This window comes from Eptatretus burgeri, chromosome 3 (genome assembly GCF_056783735.1).
Source record: "Eptatretus burgeri isolate ZD-2024b chromosome 3, Ebu_testis_v1, whole genome shotgun sequence".
NCBI lineage: Eukaryota > Metazoa > Chordata > Myxini > Myxiniformes > Myxinidae > Eptatretus > Eptatretus burgeri.
Window position 1 is genome coordinate 18,525,521 of NC_140963.1, and position 14,126 is coordinate 18,539,646.

The 14,126-nt window shown below is 41.3% G+C and overlaps 1 pseudogene across 1 annotated transcript in view; it reads left to right on the plus strand.

Annotated features, from left to right (window-relative positions):
* Positions 1–2,200: 2,200 nt before the first annotated feature.
* The window catches only part of LOC147029484 (gap junction gamma-1 protein pseudogene), a 30,892-nt pseudogene continuing 18,966 nt past the window's right edge, over positions 2,201–14,126 (plus strand). Inside the window, exon 1 of the transcript XR_015055687.1 lies at positions 2,201–2,386. The product of XR_015055687.1 is annotated as a gap junction gamma-1 protein pseudogene (transcript). The remainder of the gene's footprint in view (positions 2,387–14,126) is intronic.

A 14,126-nucleotide genomic window follows, 5' to 3' on the forward strand; every position in this document is an offset into this window, starting at 1 on the left:
CCAGACTCGAGCGTGGCATCGCATGCGTCCTTCACAGTGAGATCACTCGCTGTGAGGAGAGGGAGAGAGAGAAAGAGGTGAGAGGGGAAAGTGGAGAGAGGAGAGAGGAGAGAGGGGAGAGAGGGAGAGGAAAGAGGGGAAAGTGGAGAGAGAGAGAGGAGAGAGGAGAGAGAGGGAGAGGAAAGAGGGGAAAGTGGAGAGAGAGAGAGGAGAGAGGAAAGAGGATAGAGGGGAGAGGAGAGAGGGGAGGAGAGAGAAGAGAGGAGAGAGGGGAGAGAAGAGAGAAGAGAGAAGAGAGGAGAGAGGGGAGAGAGGAGGAGGGAGGGGAGAGAAGAGAGAAGAGAGGAGAGAGGAGAGAGGAGAGAGGAGAGAGGAGAGAGGAGAGGGGAGAGGGGAGAGGGAGAGGGGAGAGGGGAGAGGGGAGAGGGGAGAGGGGAGAGGGGAGAGGGGAGAGGGGAGAGGGGAGAGGGGAGAGGGGAGAGGGGAGAGGGGAGAGGGGAGAGGGGAGAGGGGAGAGGGGAGAGGGAGAGGGGAGAGGGAGAGGGGAGAGGAGAGGGGAGAGGAGAGAGGAGAGAGGAGAGGGGAGAGAGGAGAGAGGAGAGAGAGAGAGAGAGAGAGAGAGAGAGAGAGAGAGAGAGAGAGAAAGAGGAGAGAAAGAGGAGAAAGAGGAGAAAGAGGAGAAAGAGGAGAAAGAGGAGAAAGAGGAGAAAGAGGAGAAAGGAGAGGAGAGAGGAGAGACCTTTTTTATTTTCAGTCCAGTTATGATCCTGATGGTTAGTGTCTTTCTCTTGCCAATCAATATCACATACACAAATTAGGTGATCTGACAAAACATGAGACGGTGAAGCTGGTTTAATTTATTTGCTCATACGATGTTTTTATTTGATGCCAAAATTGCTGAGTAACAGAAACCAGGGGTGCTCACAGTTAAAAGGATTTGGTTTTAAATCATATTTTATAATTCATCTGAACAGGATATAATCTTTATGATTTCTATGATTTATATAATTTGTATAATTCGATAAAAGGCTCTGAATTCAACGATATCAATCCATGATTTTTTTATGGCTGTGAAAACGTAGTGTATGGTAGATGTGTGAATATGTTGCTTTTTCAAAACGAGCATCTATCCATCCATCCATTGGGACCATACTCTGTGCAGACCGTTGGTGCTGCCTTAGCAGTCTCCTTGGCAATTGGGTACAATCCTGGACGTGTCACCACTCCGACACAGGAAACCAGCATGCTGGCACTCATTTTGCCAACCTCATAAGGATGACAGGCCCCACCCCACCTGAGAGGCCCCATCAGTCAACCCCACCTGGTATTAATTTAATAGCTGAGTGGGATTTGAACTCAGGATCCTGGGATCCCAAGCCTACCACCCAAACCATTAAGCCAACACCAGACATAAAACTAGAATATGGTGCTATGAAGTCTTTTTGTGACGTCACAACTTGATGGACTTTCTTAGTCATGCAGTCAGGGATGATTTCATGTGTTGCCATGCCATCTTTTCCATGCAGGGACGATGCTGCACGTACTCACAACCAAACATACAGTACACACCATACTCTTTGGAAAGTGTTGTTAGTGCAGAAGCAGTTTCTTGGCTCGGCTTATGCCGGCTCGTTTTGCCACTCCACTGCCTTTCCAGCAGTCAGTCATGGCAGGAATTTGGAATTTGTTCAGGGTGCCGGCAATAGCTCGCCTACTCTTCATGAACGACACAGTGGAATCTTTATCGCATACCAACGAATGACAGCGGATGAGACACCAGTTAATATCCGTCCAAGGGGTGGCACACCCATTGATGTGTTTCTCTGCCTGCGAAACACCAGAATGAAGTTTATAGCTTGGCCAAGATTTCAACCCAGGCTAGACAGCTCAGAGGTGAGTATGTATATCTATGATACTTGCAGAGTACACACACATATATATGTATATATATATATATATATATATATATATATATATATATATATATATATATATATATATATATATACATACATACATATACATATACATATACATATACATATATATATATATATATATATATATATATATATATATATATATATATATATATATATACATACATACATATATCTGGTGCCGAAAACATTGGATTTGGAATCATTGCCTCCACCCACATTCCTCAACCCCCCACCCACATCCCACATCCTGCGAACAGCTTCACACAGAAAAGTTCAGCGCCTCTGCGGCCACAACGTATCTGGGGCTCCGGAATTCCGCTGGTCCGGGGGGCTCTCACAGACCCCAAATTGTGAGCATCTTAAGGAGCTGGAGCTGGACTTTCGCTGCACATCCAGAGTTTGAATTCGCAAGTGGTGTGGAGATTGGAAGCAAAGGAAAACAGGTCGGTTTCTTCAGGACATGATGTGCTTGCAAGACATTGCGTGCCTTGTTGGAGTGGGGTTCGGGTGGGGGGAAGGTGTTGGAGAAGTGGGATGGGTGGAGAAGCAAGCAAGCAATGAGGAAGACAGGAAGGAAGAACAAATTGCGAGCGAGGACTTAACTTGAGAGGGAATCGTCAACACAGTCATGATTGGACTGAAAAAAACAAAAGATTTTGTTTAAATACAAATCAGATGGTGTTTTCTTTGCACATCTGTAAAGTATTTATGATCTTTAAAAGTTCCATTCTATTACTTTAAACGACTGGACCTTTTGTGTTTGATAAAACATGGACAGAGTAACAAAGTTACACGTTTTTCAGCATTCTCTCTTACTTTGACGAAGTGTCACTTACTTCCTTTATTTATATCTTAATTTGGAACTTCTGTTGGGGATATTGTATCAATGAGGGAGAAAGTGCACACTATAACTTTTGAGTGTTCGATAACTTTCAATGTTTGAATTTATAGCTCATCGCATTAAATCTCAACGATATTCACCAATACAACTTCAACTTATTATTGTTACATCATAATTCCTTGCTATATTTAGTGCGTATACTATTAATGGATAAAATCGACTCGTTTATGACAAATTTGCCATTTCACTAAACTTTGTAACGATATTTTACTCATATCGTTTTCTCCCACGAGTGTCTTTTTTAAAAAAAAGTTTCTTTTCACAAACTTCCGATTAATATCGGTTTTGAAAGCAGAAGCTTTTGCCGATTTTAGAATCTTTACAATTTGGTTCAATAATGTGCTATATACAAGGAATTTTATCTCTATTCTTAGAGTGTGGGGGAGAAGGGATCCTCCATTTTCCATTGAATGCATCAAACGATGTGCATTCCTACTTTGTGCCTTGGATACGTGTCCGTGGTCCGTGCTCCGGGCGGATGTTTTCTTTTTGCGTATCTCAGGAATCATATTTTCAGACGATCATTCGGATTGTCAGAAGCATGGGCTGGGAGAGGAGATGAGGATAACAAGTTACAAATCCTGGCCAAACTCACCTTCAGTGGCCGAGCCAGCCGTTTCTTTAAAGACTTGGGGGGGGGGGGGTAGGAACCATTTCCTTGTCACTTCCACGACAAGGTGGGAATAATTGTGGCCATTAAAGTAGTTGTTGAGTAGTATAGTCTGAAATCAGAACGAAGGATAACAAGAGCAATAATTGCTTTGCAATACATGTCCCATACCGATGTGATATTTTCTAAGTCCAAGAAGGGCATAACTGTGAAAAATTGATGAAACGTCCTGAAACTCGAACTTGTTCAGTAACTTATCATAATAAATCCAAGTACCAAGTTTCGGTAAAATATCTTAAAGGGTATGGGGAAAAAAAAGAGACGGGACAGACGGACAGACAGCAAACCTATGGTCCCCTCCAGTGAAACTGGTCGGAGACGAATGAGAATAGGGAGTACAGTGTGAAATGATCACATGATGTGAAAGCTGAGGAGGCTCTACATTCTACAGTAACATCTGTTTGGGCTCTTTCTGGGAGTTGTCAGCCTCGATGTGCTCTTTATTTAATTAGTCCCCTACCGGTTTCATAGGTTTGCTCTCAATCTGTCTGTCCATCCTTCCGTCTGTCCGTCCCACCGATGATTTTTCAGACTTTTTTTCCCCATACCCTTTAACATATTCAACTGAAACTTGATACATGGCTTTATTATGATAAGTTACTGAACAAGTTCGGGTTTCAGTGTGTTTTATCAATTTTTCACAGTTATGGCCTCTTAAAACTTCATATATTATACAACATATATACATGGGTCAGTGTTCAGCTTGCCTGACTCCACCCCACTGCTTTACACCCATTGGCTGGACAGCTGGCCTGACTCCACCCCAGTAAAATCATGCACCGCCATTGCATGAGGCAGCACAGATCGGCAGGCCTCAGGCCTGGTTGTTAGTCCATGACCCAGTGCAATTGGAATGATCCCAGGTGTATAATTGGAATGATCCCAGGTGTATAACAATATAACCATGACGTATTATATAGATGCACATAAGCCATTTTTGCTTCATCTATGTACATTGGGTTATTTTTAATATTAAATAGGCAAAGCCGAGAAACAAACAAAACACAGTAATTAGAAACACAGAAATTAGAAAAGCATCTTCTTCATTTGGGTTCCGGTATCGGCTCGAGTGAGCGTTAAAGCAATTTTTTTTTAATCTCCAGTTTGTTATCCTAGTTGTGTCTTTATTAGTTTCTAGTTAACAAAAGATATCAGCAAATGATAATTGCTTTTCCTTCTATTTTGCCGAATAGATCCAAACACGGCGGGCTAAAAATGTTTTCTTGTTGTTGTTGTTGTTGTTCTTCTTCATTTGGTTCCAGTATCAGCTTGAGCGTGCGTTAAACGCAAACGAATATTTTATCTCCCGAACATTCATCGGGACCGGTAGGGGACTTGTATTGCAAAGCAATACTCACTTTTGTCTAATAATGAGAGGAACATGCTTTATTCATGTTCGTGTTTATGGAAAGTTTCTCATTTTGTCTTTGGCACTGTCATTTCAACTCAGTGGCATGTTTCCGCTCTCATATAAAAATATTTTTAAAATGACATGGCACATCTTAAAAAAAACAAAAAACAAACCCAACTTCTTTCCTCCAAAATCATCCAAGTTCATTTGATTTCATCTGGAAAGTAAATTATTCATGAGGAAGGAAATCCATGACAGGGAATTCTTAAGAAGTGATCAATTGACGGGTCACCATTTTAACGTCAAGTCGTCTTGTCTTTTCGCTTAGTGTTGGCTAAACGGTTATAAGGTGGTTGGCTTAGGATGTTAAGATTCTGAATTCAAGCCCCAAACCATGGCAACAAAACCAGGTGGGTTGATTCAGTCCGTCATCTTTCAGAAGTTGGCAAAGTGAGTTCCAGCTTACTGGGAAAAGTGAGCCATTAGAGTATCCTGTGTCGGAATGGAACTAGGACACAGAGACTGTTTGGTGCATCATGTCTTTGCTTCATAAACAATTTTCTTTTTGGGAAAAGGGGAAATGAGGGGAGGAGGGTGAAGGAAGTTGCAGGTTGAGGAATGAAGATTAAACATCAACAACACATTCATTTCCTGACAAGAGCAACAGACGTAAATCAAAAAAAAAAATCTGACCAAACATGTTTCATTCATGCAGTTTGTTTCACAAAAATTCTCTGAATACTCTCTTTTTTTTCTTCAATCCTTATTTTCTTTTCCTTTGCACTACCTTTGTGTAAATGACAGACAAACATGGGATACTTGTTTTAGAAGCCTTTTTGAAAAGGCCATGTAACTATATTTAATAAAGTGTACGTATGTAAATCCAGACTCGAGTCCATTGCAGCAGAGCAAGGAGGCCACCCATTTGTTACACGTGCGCAGGGTCGTTTTTGGTTGTCATATTGGCGCAAGCAAGTGCATAAATGGGACTCATATCTGTGCTCCCAGTAAAAAAGAAAAAAAAAGACATGGCCCCTAATGAAGAAATATATCTGGCCAAACTGAATAGTCTTTGTTGTCCTGACAGGGCCTACACTCTTCGAGATACATATATAAATACACCAGATAAGGTCAGATATCGTTTTAATATACAATGCACAAAGATTGGATTTCAGAGTTTTCCGATATAGACTGGGGGGAATTGGTGCCAAAAGGCATCTCAAAACAAGTCAGGAGTTTTGGGATGGGTCTGTGGAATGAGTTGGCAGGAGAGAGGGAGAGAGAATTCCTTTGAAAGCCACAGGATAGACAGTGAGTAACGTGGTGAGTTTCACTGTGCTGCTAAGTATGCTTCACATTCGTACAAAGGACAAGGCATTGTGTATTTCATTATCAATATATTGATAAGATTAGTTTAATGAAATGATTGAATTTAACACGAGGTGTGTGATTTGTTTGATGTTCCATCGCTACGTTTTATCTGTGTGCACACGTTATGCTTTTTGAATGTGTCTCTTTATAAAGCAAATGGTTACTTTGCCAGTTCAAGTGTTCATTGCTTGCTTTCTTTGGTCGAGGCACATGGACGAGTTAGAGCAGAATGGAAGGGAACAAAATGGAAAGTGGGAAACACCAGCAGCAGGGTAGAAGTGAGAGTGAGATCAAGGGGAAGGGAGAAGGACACGTGGTGATGAATAACTGCACACAACCTGAATGAAACACTGGAAGAAGATGAACAGTAGAGTGGTGATGAAACAGAAAAGGAACAAAGCGACCGACAACCTAACAAATGAAAAGAGGTGAGATAGAGGCCCAGGCAAAATGCTGCAGTTATAACTATAGTATATGAGAGTTGTACTCCCATATACTACAGTAGCAGAATTACTACAGGGAAGGAATGTTATTTTCCCCTGGGTAGGGAGTGGAGGGGAGGAGTTGGGGGGGAGGGGGGAGGAATCCCAATAACCTGGAAAAGGAAGTGCTTAAGAATGGAGTCATTTGGGGGGAGGCTACACTGAGGTCGTGGCGAACAGCTGTCTTTGGGTACTACAGTATAGTCTGGCAGTGAGGAAAGATGGAGGGGTTTAGATGCGGATTATTTGCCAGACTACGACCATGTTTAGGGATATTCATTTTATATCCACAGTTCACACGGCCTGTGCTCGTTTCACACCAAATGAGGTCTTATTCTCAATCCAACTCACTGTGTCAGGCTGTCAACTGTTGAATCTGCGTGGCAGAGAAATTGGCAAGCAGTGTGGTAATTATATATTTAAAAGGTTTAAGAACCCCTCACGTTAAGGATGAATAAGCCTTGGTTCTGAGGTTCAGAACCATCTACTTGGTGAGGTTGAAGAAGTTTAAGAAAATGTTGATTTCAGACTCCTGACTAGGGTATCAGGGTGCTCATAAAAAGTTGTGGACTTTTTTTAAAGCTAACAATAAACATGGCATTCATCACTATATTCTATCATAGTGTGGGGCTGGTAATCTACCATAATTTGTCACTGCCATCACATAAGGTGGATGGAGGTTCTATTTTCGTCCCTGTCTGTCTGTCTGTTTGTTTATTTGTCTGTCTGCGAGCAAGATATCTCAAAACGTTATGGACAGATTCGGATGACACTTTGTGGATGGGTTGGGCATGTGACAAGGACGACTTGTTTAGAATTTAGATTTTAGTGAAGATCCGGATCTGGATATTACAATTTTTTTGCATGATTCTTTACCATTGACTGCTAGGGCCAAAAATGATATACAATCCTGTATAGCATGAAATCTTAAAAAGTTGTGGATGAGTTATGACAAAACTTGGTGGCTGAGTTGGTTAGGTGAAAATAACAAGCTGATTCGATTTTGGTTCCGGTCCGCATCCAGATCCAGCCTATCAGTGGGAAACAAAACGTAAACTGTTCAGCCTGGTGGTGGAGGTATGCACTCTACCGAGTGCTGTTGTCTACCATAATGAAGCTGAGCTAGTGATGAACATGTACATGAGATCAAGGAAAATGGATTTTAAGTGAAAGTTTAAATTAACTATATATATATATATATATATATATATATATATATATATATATATATATATATATATATATATATGTATATATATATATACAGTAGACTAGGCGTAAGTCTTCACCATCGGGACCGAGAAAAAAGTGACGACTTAGAAATGTGACGACTTACGTGCATGCGAACATTCATGATGACTGTGGGGTGAAGGATGAAGTCGCGCGTGGCCTGGACACATATGTGTGAGAGCCGGCTATTGTACCAAAAGGAAAACACAATCCTCGGGGCATAGGTGGGGGTGAGTTGGTGAGTTGGAAAGTAATCAAGCAAAGATGGATTTCATGAATCAGTTTATCAAAAGTAAAGATAATGAACAACTCTGTAAGACAACTCGTATACCATCGGTGATGGTATGGTGACAAATTACATGACACAGTCATCGTGGTGATGATTACCACTCAATGCCTATGTGTAAGTGAGTGCGGTAATGTACAAAACAAGCCAAGATAAAACCATGATTGGACTTCAACACTAAACTCGATCGATCCTTTACTTCTTCGCGAAGTAATCCGTTATGTTTGAATGCCTCAAACTCTTGGGCATCTGGTGCATGAGAAAGGATTCAAACCGGTCATTGTATTCCATGATGTTGGCTGGGCAATCCTCCACCGAAAGACAGTATCGGCCGAATATTTGGCCGAGCCGACATTTGCCGAAACCAGATGATGAGCGCATCATCGACATCTTCAAAGGACACACATTTCACGCATTTCACACTTCCCACCGGCCTCACGATCTTCTCCACTTGTCCAAATATCTTGCCCTTATTCTTCAAGATATCGTTCAATGTCTGCAGTTTGATGTCCAACTTCTCAGCTATGTCTGTTTTCTTCATCAGTGGATTTGCCTCGCAAAACTGGATAATGTCGTATTTTTCTTGGTAGGTTTTAGTTGTAAGCTTACGCTTAGTCGCCATTGTCCTGCCTGCAGTGCGATCAACATGTGTACGCAGTTATAAATAGCCTATCACTGGCGGTGTACACCAATGAGCGAGCATCACGATTCCATGAAATCTGGCTTCTCACGAGGCAGCAGTTCTGTGTGACGAGTTAGGAGTGGTAATTTACTTGAGTTTCCATTATGTGGGAATGGACAACATCTGACGACTTAGACGAAGTGACGACTTACAGAGGGATGACCCTTTATTCAAAGGGATTTAACATGAGATAAATTCGGGACTTTTTGACGCTGCCGACTTAGGCGAAGTGACGAGTTACACGCTGCCGACTTACACCTAGTCTACTGTGTGTATATATATATATATATATATATATATATATATATATATATATATATATATATATATATATATATATATATATATATATATATATATATTATTGCGGGCCGGGGACCGGTGGCGAGAACGACCACTAGGTGGGGGGAGTTACGTCATCTCCAACCAGACTCGCGGAATTGTAGGCCGTCGCTCACGGATAATTCCGTAACGCAGTGGGTCTCTTAGCTGAACGTGGACGCCAATACCTCAACCGTGTAGCGGAGGGTCTTCCTGCCAGGTGTAATCAGTTTACCTAAATAACCACGCGGTTTCGACTACCGGGGAACCACGCCCTCGATGGGGAACCGGGGAACCATTCCCCACGCCTTCGCTCTATCCTCCAATATGCCAGTTGTTGGCTTAATGGTTAGGGTGGTGTGCTTGGGATCCTAGGATCCTGAGTTCAAATCCCACTCAGCTGATAAATTAATACCAGGTAAGGTTAATACTCTGCTTGTCATCCTTATGAGGTTGACAAAATGAGTGCCAGCTTGCTGGTATTCTGTGTTGGAGTGGTGACCCGTCAAGTATTGCACTTAAGACGCAATAGCCCAGGAGACTGCTTAGGCAGCACCAACACTCTGCACAGAGTATGGTCCCAATGGATGGATGGATGAAAATTGACAATTTCAGAAATTTGGCCTGTGTTGACCTTTTGACCGATGTGGACCTCTAATATAATTGGTGGTTGAATTCAGTGACCTGAAATATATAGCATCTTCAGGTGGTTGAATTCAGTGACCTGAAATATATAGCATCTTCATGTGGTTGAATTCAGTGACCTGAAATATAGAGCATCTTCAAAGTTCAAGTCAATCGCATGAAAATTGAGGATTTTAGAAATACCACGTTAGTTGCTGACCTTGGGCATATGCTGACCTTTTGGTCCCAGTTGACCACAAAAATAATTTGCTGGTTGAATTCAATGACATGAAATGTAAATCCTCTTCAAATTTCAAGTCAATCGGATGAAAATTGAAGATCATAGAATTTCACCAAAGTTGTTGACCTTAGGCCTATGTTGATCTTTTGACCTCAAAAACAATAGCCTTCTTCCTTATGACAAACTCTACCATGTGGTGAAGTTTTGTGAAGATCAGCTTAAAATTGTGACCTTTAGGCAAATGATAGACAGACAGACAGACAGAATAACATAATCGATGAACCAATATACTTGAAAAATCTTCGATTTTGCAAGTAACAAACACACAAAGAGGGGTGAAAACACAACCTCCTTCACCTTTGGTGGCAGAGGTAATAAGGGAATTCACAAAACTAAAATTGTATTCGAATACAACCACAACAATTTACATTGTCAATAAGAATTAGATTGTGAGTATGGTTCTGCTATGGGGAGAGAAAATGTGTTTTAAACTCGTTTCAAAGTCACAGTGACGGGAAAAGAATTTTGTTGAGGATATTGTGCAGGATTTTTGTTCAAAGATGAGGTTTATCATAAGCATTCTATAATTAAGAACACTTTCGGTGTTGCAGTCGAAGTACTTGGCTGCAGATAAAAGTCACCCACTGAAATCGACAGCAAACTATTCGTGAGTAATGTGTTGTGGAATTAGTCGGACATGGCAATCGAGTGTTGTTAATGTTTCTTCCAGCACTATAAAAATAAAGTTGATGAAGTAGCCAAATAACCCCATAATCAGATAAAATGTGCTATTGCAGGAAACTCATATTACTCTGCTTTGTTGATGTAGCTGTGCCAGTTTAAATTCATCACAAATTCGATTTTTTGTTCGCCAAAAAGGGTTTTCTACCTCTGGTTAAAGCTCATGAAATAATTATGAGATAGCCTACAAGGAATTATTGCTTCGTATGATTAGTGTTCCACAAAATATAATTATTGCCGGTTCCTCCAAAAAGGACATGTGCTTGAATACATAAACTAGGGCAGTGGAAGATGGGAGTGCTGATTGATAAAGCATGATGTAGTCAGAGATATTGGTGTTTTTATTGTGGGTAGGTCTGCCGAGATACGACGAGCAAAATGCCTTTGAAACCCCCGACTAGTTAAGTCGTCGTGCCGAGCACGAAACTTGCAAAATCCATAAAACAAATTTGACTTTAAAAATAATTGCTGGTTGAATTAAATGACCAAACATGCAACTCCTCTTCAAATTTCAAATCAATCGGATGAAAATTGACAATTTTAGAAATGCAGCCTCTGTTGTACTTTTGGCCTATGTTGACCTTTTGGTCGATGTTGACTTCAAAAAGAATTGGCCGGTTGAATTTAGTGACCGGAAATATAAACCCTCTTCAAATTTCAAGTCAATCGGATTAAAATTGAGGATTTTAGAAATCTCACCTAAATTGTTGACCTTTGGCCTATGTTGACCTTTTGGCCAAGGTTGACCTCAAAAATAATAAGTGGTTGAATTCAGTGAGCTCATATCCTTTTCAAATTTCTACCCACAATCAGATGAAAATTGAGGATTTTAGAAATTTGACAGATTTGCTGACCTTTGGCATAAGTTGACCTTTTGACCTCAAAAACAATAGGCTTCTTGCTTATGACAAACTCTACCATGTGTTGAAATTTTGTGAAGAGTGGTTTAAAATTGTGACCTGTCTGTCAAGGCGATTGACAGACAGACAGACTAACAAAATCAACTGATGAATCCACTTGAAAAATATTCGATTTCGCAAGTGATAAAAAAACTAAGCACATACTAAAAACTAAGAACTAAAAAAAAAACAACTAAAAACTCAAGCAGAAATATCAAAAACATGTTGCCATTATGTTGATGAGTGTTTATGGTGTCAATGCAGTATAACAACCTTTGGTTTTGAAAAACATTAGGCCATGGTTTGTTAGCAATTGGCATCCTGCTCAAATAATTCGCTCCAATTTGACTTAGTCCAAAACAGGGGATTATAAATTTGGTCTCGATTTTTATATCTGTGTGTGCGTGCGTCCACAACCATATCTCGGACATGAATAGACCAATTGTATTCATACGTGGCACAAAGACAACATATGATGCTGTACATATGCGCATCATTTTGTTTCATGAGGCGATCAAAAATGGCCAACTGACGGCCATTTTAGTTGTAAAAAAACCAGGTATCGAACAAGTCCTCAATCATTTCTCAGACATACATTTACCAATGTTGTTCAAACTTGGCACACAGATAAAGAATGATGGCTTACATATGCATGTCATTTTTTTTCGAGATCACGTCTAAGATAGCCGACTGGCAGCCATTTTAGTTGTTGAAAAACCCCGAAGTTGAACACGTCCTCCACCATTTCTCGGACATACATTTACCGATGTAGATCAAACTTGGCACGAAGATAATGAATGATGGCTTACTTATGCACGTCATTTTGTTTCGAGATCAGATCCAAGATGCCAACTGGCAGCCATTTTGTTACTTAAATGTGTCCCCAACCTTTTCTCATACGTGCAAGGTCCGATTTTATTCAAATTTGGAACAAGCACCGTACATGATGGCATACACTTGCACCTAACTTTATTTTGTGAACTGATTTGTGATCTGACCAGCTTGTCATTGTGCCGAAGCTCCAGTTGCAACTAATGATGCATGACATGTCCCCTTTCTCATGTGGAGTGGATGGAGACTGCGGTAAAGAAGAGTCAAGTCGACACAAATGGATGGGTTTGAGCTCTAACCTTACAAATGTTGCCCTGTTCTGACACCAATCGAAGCTGCGACATCCTCGAGAAGGAATTACCTCGGTCACGAAGAAGTTATGGGTTAATGCGATAGTGCAACTTCGACAGAGCACAGATGGTGTGGTCACGGCAATTAAACCAGTAGCCATGAGATGTGGTCAGAAGTGGAAGACAGAGGAAGTAGTAGATCGAGCCAGGAGCAGACTTCAGAAAGAGGACATGGTGAGAGGGCAAGTTGATAGGCAAGGAATCGGAACCAGCATAATTTTGAAACCGGTCTCTAGTTTGTCAGGGAAAGAATGAAGGACAGAGGTAAGTAGGCTGATGGTAAAGGAGCATGATGAGGAGCAGTTTGTAAGGGCAGTGCAGATTGGAGTATAAGGTGTATGAACGAGTTGGGAAGGAGTAAAACAGGAAAATGTCATGGCGATTACTTCTCGATACTCGTCCAAAGTTGATGCAATTTGTGATTGGGATAACTTATGACACGGTAGTCTCTCCAGCCAATCTAAAGAGGTGAGGGCTCAGTGAGACAGACCTTTGTGTATCATGTCATGAGAGGGCAACGATGGCACATATTCTGGCTGGGTGCCCCATCAGTCTAAAAGAAGGCTGCGATGTGCTGAGGCACAATCGTGTTTTGGAAATTATTTGATAAAATTCATCAATGTGAGGCACCCCAATCTAGGAGAAAAATGGTGCAGATTAGATCTTCACATCTCTGCGGGGCTGCAGACTGGAGAGTTTTGGCAGACTTGTGAGAGAAGCAACTGTCATCTTCCGAGATGACATCTGCATAACTCCCCTGCGACCATATATCGTCATGTGGTCTGCTGAAAAGAGATCTGTTATTATTATTATTGAAAGAAAGTGGGATGCAATTGGCCCATGAGAGGAAGATGGCTAAATATGAGGATCTCCATGTGGAAAGTGAGACAAGGGGTTGGAAGACAGAGGTCTGGCTTGTGGAGGTTGGGTGTAGAGGGTTTGCTTCTGGAAGTTTGATGACTGCATTTCAGCATTTTGGATCGACCATAAAGAATGCCTAACTTTTAGAGAGAGTGGCATTGGAGATTGGGACCATACTCTGTGCAGAGCGTTGGTGCTGCCTAAGCAGTCTCTTTGGCTATTCGGCACAATTCTGGAGGGGTCACCACTCTGACACAGTATACCAGCATGCTGGCACTCATTTTGCTGACCTCGGAAAGATGCCAGGCCGAGTTAACCCCACCTAGTATTAATTCAACAGAG